Here is a 6924-nt window from a genome sequence, read left to right on the forward strand (position 1 = left end):
GAGCACAAACTAAAATTTTCCTTTTTGCTACCCTTTCTAACTTCTTCACTTACCTTACGATTATTTCCAACTATTGCGTGATATCGGCCGTTTTCGCACAAAGCCACATGTTTAAAATGTAAACAAACTTAACCTTTCCCACCTGTCACCACATGGGTCACGTCAATGTCACATGCGGCTTCCAGAACTAAACGTGCGCGCTCTCAGAAGATAGCGAGAGATTCAAAATTTTCACCTTTTTATATACGGTCCGATATTGACGACATTTCGCGCCCTGAATCGATAGCTCTGATTGGTTTGAATACGTGACTGACCATTTCAAGCAATTTCCGAGGAGGGACCCTCTCTCTTGGTGTTTGGCAGTGCTGGAGGTTGCAGTGAAATCCTATCTAAAGGCATCCCTTTAGGAAATTTGGGAAAATTAAATTTACCTGAACCAGGTGCCTCTAAATCCGAGGAGCCACATATCGTACCGTTTAGTTTCTGAATTTCCTCGGAGTTTTCGTAGAAATTAGTACCTACCACTGCCAACCTGCCACGTGCTTAGGAAACTTGCGAGAAAGGAGCTACCGTTTCCGTCTCGAATTATTTAAAATCTCGATTATCGTCCCGATACGAACCCCGTACTTTTTCTTCAAGTACCGACCATCCCTCGCTGAGGGACGCAAGTAAGGGGGAAATTTTCCTGTCTTTACAGAGGCCAAACAGAGACCTATCGCTCCGCATTTTGTACCTGTCGTCTCCGCCGCCTCCTCCTATCAGGTTCAGATAAGTTTAGGCCTAAGTTCGACGATTTTGCGGTTTATTCGTTATTAAATATCTCTTAAATTTAATTTCATTAATATCTTCTTCATACAATTTTTTTTTTTATTTTAGTACACTACAATTTATTTTTATTAAACTAGAATTTTCAATTTAATTTTTACTTTCACAACTGTAAGGGATATAGCGCTATATTTCATTTATTTTTTTTTGAATCTAAACTTAATTTTAATTTATCAAATTATATTTTAATTTTTTAAATATATCCCTTAATTTATTATTTTATTTTGTCGGCTGAGTGCTACGTTCCCAGTCACGTGGTACTAGAGGCCCTTTATTCGACTGGGTGGCGCCCATAAAGAAAAACCCCACGATCAGCTCTCCTCCGAAATACGAGCTGCCAAGGTGTTACCTATTTTATATATATAAGAAAAAAAAAAAGAGAGAAATAGGTAACAAGGTATACAGATAAAAAATAAATAATAAGATTATTAAAAAACATTTGAAAAGTAGAATGAAAAATAGATAGGTAGATTAAAAAAAAGATGTAACAAATAAACGAAAACCGTTAGAATTTAACAATTTAAACATAAAGAAAGACGAAATAGTGTATTAAAAGTACTACAAACATAAAAATAAAGTAAACCAAAGTACAAACACAATTATGTTAAATAGTAGATACTAAAAATACCAAAAATCTGTCCCTATGAAAAATTGAATTTTTGAATTTGAATTTAATCTGACTATGGGTATTATCTGATTCTGATTATTTTTTTTGATCTGTTTAGTAAACAGATAACCATTATAACCATTAGGTAGTATACGAGTGTTTCAGCAGATATTTTAGTGTAGATACCTAATTTTTACAGAAAAGTGAGTATTATAAGTCTATAGTGATATAGAGCTCCTACTTAAAATAAAAAAAATTGTAATTGAGATTAGATATTATAAAAATATAAAAAACTAATGTAGCAAAATGATCAAAGTAAGACACACAGAGCCGCCTTATTTCATTTTCTAAAAGCAATTTTTTTTTTCTAACCAACATTTACTGAATGATCCAGTTTTATTATTATTTATTATTTAGACCATTTAGAATAGTGGAGAGAAAACTTTGTAAAAATATTCATATGCCTTTTAGTCTTTATTGTTATTATTATTAAATTGTATACCTATTAATTATACAGGAATGTTCAAGAATGTGTACCTACTAGAATTTAAAACCTCAAAAAGAATGTCAGTATGATGGTAAAATCATTAGATTTACTGGTATATTATGTAAAACTATATGATTCCAAAAGTAATTATGAGTGATACTACATACAGGGTGACCTAGGGGTACGTAACTTTTTTTCTATCCATGTTATCGACTTGACTTTTTTTAAAACGATAGGTTTTATAATGAAGCACATTTCCAAAATATTGATATTTAATACATGATGTCTCAAAATAAGTTTTGTTTTTTTTTTTTTAATAAAAACCCCAATTTTTGTTACATTTTTGAATTCGCTACTAAATTGTCGATATAACGCATTCAGTTTCTTAGAATTATCTGCAATATTTTTTGACTTATGTCAATTTATGTGTCAAAATAGCGTCGTGCTTAGACCCACTGAAAAATTCATAACTTCAGAATTATTTAAGATAACGTATCCAACTTTTTTTCCAGTCGATTCCTCAAGTTTTAGAGCATCGTTTGAGCTATGAGTGGATGTTCCATCGCTTACTACGATTTTTTGATAATGACAAATTACAAATGGCAATAACTTGACTTTTTCAAATACAACACTCTATATTTTATTGCATCATTGCTTGGCACTTTTACGAGCTTTTAGTCGATATAGTGTTTGTGAGGTCTATTTTGTAAAAATTTGTGATAAAATAAAAAATGTTGATTTTTTTCGAAAAAAAAAAAGAATAGTAGAAATCTCACAAATTTTACAAAATAGACCTCACAAACTCTATATTACAAAAAGCTCATAAAAATGCCATGCAATGATGCAATGAAATAAAGGGTGTTGTATTTAAAAAAGTCAAGTTATTGCCATTTGTAATTTGTCATTTTCAAAAAATCTTAATAGCGCTAAAACTTGAGAAATCGACTGAAAAAAAGTTGGTTACGTTATCTTAAATGGTTTTGAAATTATGAATTTTTTAGTGGGTCTATGCACGACGCTATTTTATCTCATAAACTGACATAAGTCAAAAACTATTGCTGATAAGTCTAAGAAACTGGGTGCGTTATATTGACAATTTAGTGGCGAATTAAAAAATGTAACAAAATTGGGAGTTTTCATTAAAAAAACAGAACTTAGTTGTGTATCTTATTTTGGAACCTCCTGCATTAAATTAAAATATTTTTGAAACGTGCTTTATTATAGAACCTATCGTTAAAAAAAATAAGTCGATAGCCCGGAAAGAAGAAAAGTTATGAAGCTTGCACGTATTCCTGGGTCATCCAGTATATGGACAATTGGTTCTATCAAAAACAATTTTTACAACTAAGTGAATAGTTTTAAAACGCATTAAATTTAATCCATAAATCGATATTTGATTGCAGAATAATATTTTTCTATTCCAGTGTCGGAATAAGTCTATATTAAAGCACCCAAATGACGTCATTTGAGTGCTTTAATAAGTCGTTGGCGTTAATTTAATTTTAGTGACGGACTTTCTTTACAATTCATTTTCAAATGTGAAAATAAGAATTATTTTTATTTTTCACAGCTGCCTAAAATTATTCCACATAAATGTTACCAACCGTCGCAAAATTTTCTAGATTTGTTTTTTAATTTATAAAACGATATAAAGCGGCAAAACAGAAAAAATAGTATAAAACACTCGTTGCAGAAGTTTCTTCAAGCACTCATTTGTTCCTCAACTCGCCGCTACGCGGCTCGTTTCGGTTTTTTCAAATTCGTGCTTGAATAAGATACTTTCTGCAACTTTTATTTTAATATACTTTTTATTATTTAAGACGACTTCCAATATGAGTTGTCTGTATGATAATAATCTTTGTATATGTATAAGTATGTGCACATTAGTTAGTAAAGAATTTCTGTTTTTACAGAAAATTTAATAAAGAAATAATTTTTTTATTAAAATAATGGTTTTAGAGGTGAGCTGGTGCTATATGAACGTAAAGCAAATCTTTACATTCACTTTTTGCAACAAAGCACACAATTTTTTTTCTTCTTGGATTGGTACATCTGAGGCCTTATCGATTCATCTCGTGGTAGAACGGCGTAAACCCCGAAAACTCGGTCTGAAAATCGCATTCTCTGCGCAGAAATAACAATTGTAGAATCACACAATCGTACAAAAAAGAACAGGAACGTCCAATAGAGCGTCGGTTAGAGCGTCACGGCGCAACGGCGTCCAATCCCACCCCCGGTGGCAATAAGATCCACATTCCGAGAAACTCGAGCTGTGCCGACTGATTCCATTGGTTGTCGGATTCCGCGAATCCCACCAATTTCTCTTATTGTCATTGCACGGGTTGGACTGCGTGGGTGGGCCGAATTTGTTCCGAATCCAATCCAACAAACTAAATTTGCACATCCGCAATCGCAAAAATTATTTATCCATTCGAATAAATGCCATTTTCCCGAATAATTCACTTTTCAGCAGAGTTTCAGCCAATTGCAGCAGCGGACGTTGTTTCAGCATCTTATTATCGCAGGACCGGCTTAGCGCAGCGAAGCTGCGATCGTTATTACAGGACTGACCTTGACAAGGAAAAATAAAATACCAAAACATAATTTTTTTATAAAATAAATAATTTCCTACGGGAATTTGTAAAAATTGAAAAAAAAGTGTTTATTAATAAAGAGAGAGTTACAATATTTTTTGAGAGAATTGCACATATTTTGGAAGTGAATTTTGGTGTGACGAGAGGAAAATCTTAATTGCAAAGTTATTTAAATAGCGCTTGGAGTTATTAATGTATTTTCGTGCAAAATACTCTCCAAGTCAGTCGGTTGAAATATGTATAAACTTTTTGCGAGGTGTGTTTTTTGCGTATGTCGCTGACGGCGGGTGGCAAAAAGCGGAGTACGGAGCTGTGTGAAAGAGACAAATAAAAGTTGTTCTTGGGCGAGAATAGTAGCACATGAGGAGGGCGGTTGGGCGGCGTTCTGCTCCGGTATCGACCCGCCGCGCCCGGATGAGGACATTACCCGGAGCTCTCAATACTCAGCGCAATGCTACTCGAGTCCCCCCAGTTACCCCCCAAGCTCCGGTTCCTCAAACCTCCTCCACCTCCTTCCATTCTGCGCCATCTACATCTCCAACTGCTGCAGCTCCCACTCGCGCTTATTGTACTCCCGGATTATAACTCTCCTTGTATAAGTTTTAGATATTGTTTCTCTTTTGTAACGCTACCTTGACGCTTGTCGCTTATTTACAAGCGCATGTATGAACTGAAATCCTCCCGTTTTATTGCACCCTTCCAAAGAGACTGCGATTCGTGGGTGACCTACTTTTTAAGCCTCAAACTTCTTACCGTTTTAATTAATTTGCGTTATGAATTCTGTTTCAAGATATTGTTCCTCAACAAAATCAGCGGTTCAACAACACAATGCGCCGCTGTTCTCACTAATGACGTCTGTTTGCATGGAACCAAGCGCACAAATAAAGAAAAAGCTTACTTTTTTCATAATTTTTTGTTCCATCCAAAAATACAGAGAAAAAAGTCTGTACCTATAGTTTGTGCTGTAAATCTTAATGAAATTTTATTTCGGATTGTTTGAATCATATTTTCGACATTTAATTATCATGAAGACAAATTAGTTTATTATGTAGATCTAAAATTACGAGTGCCCTGTTTCCGAAACATAAAGAGTATAATAAAATGTTCAAACAGTTTAAATGTTTGCCAACACATTTATGATGAAAACACTAAATTTTAATTTAATTATTGCATGAATCATTAAAATGGAAACGTATGTTTATTATTGCTAAAAATAATTGCAAATTTTGTAAATGCGTCCATGAGCGAGGTTCAGGTGCGTGTAGGTCGTTGTTTTTGTTTACCAATAAAAGGAAATATTGATTGAGAATGACTCGAAGTGTGAAAGGAACCGGGGGTACTTTTGACCAGGAACATTTTCACTGAAGCTATTTATTATTTAAACTCGGAAAAGCTTTCAGGAAAAGAAGCGGGGCGGCAGGTTTATGCGAGGTGTGAAGTTGTGGGTTAGGACGAGAACTGAGAATGGCTGGCTTGCATAATATAACAAGTTTTCGCCGTTTAAAATGATAATATTATAAACGATTCTTGAAGTTTTTCAGTAAAAACAAGTTTTTTGTAAAGCGTTTGAAAAAATCTTTCGCGAGAGGCTAATAGTGTGATTTATGATGGAATAAATAATAGACACGAATCGCAAATAAAGCGAGTTATCAACATGAAATAGCAAACTATTTTCCGTAATATTTTTACAGTTGGGTTGGGCTGTAATTTTATATAATTAAGTTTTGCATATCTGTCTATTCGGAATGGAGTTTTGTGTGCGGTGGTGCGGTTTTCTTGGGGAAAGGTTCACTGAGGAGCGCCTCAATAGTTTGTTTCCCACTTATTCACATACGTTTCGCACGAGATAAAAATAATCTTTAATGTAATAGGTAGAAAACATGCCATCTTACACGCGGGACGACAAGAAATCTCATGCATATCTCACTGAATTGCTTTTACATGTGTATGTTAAATTACTTTGGGTGGTGCCCGTGTCGTTTACCATGTTTATTACTTCATATCTGTGAGTTATTTCTCGACGTCGACCATGTTATTACGATTATACATAAACACAGCACTTGATCCGTAGTCATTTAGACACTTCCGCCATTTTGTTTCATTAAAATTCAACTTAACCAATCGTATTGTTCGAAATATTTAACGTTGATATCCCGCTGTTGGAGCGACTCGACCTATGGTCGGCTCAATGGTTTATCTAAAAAGCCGCTATTCTATTGTGATTCCAGTTGCGCCGACATACGAGTACGATCATTAATTATAGATTTGAAGAGCTTTGATTGTCCATTTCAGACCCTCCTTTTTTTGTACTCGCCTATAATGATATTAGTGACCGAAATTTATTGCTGGAATGGAGCGCGTTTTCGTCAGCTAGTCCTGAGAGAAATAACTTGAAGGGTCGAAACCAAATT

This window comes from Tribolium madens, unplaced genomic scaffold, assembly GCF_015345945.1.
Source record: "Tribolium madens isolate multiple individuals breed KSU strain unplaced genomic scaffold, Tmad_KSU_1.1 Scaffold_20;HRSCAF=117;Tcas5.2_LG4, whole genome shotgun sequence".
NCBI classification, from domain to species: Eukaryota; Metazoa; Arthropoda; class Insecta; order Coleoptera; family Tenebrionidae; genus Tribolium; species Tribolium madens.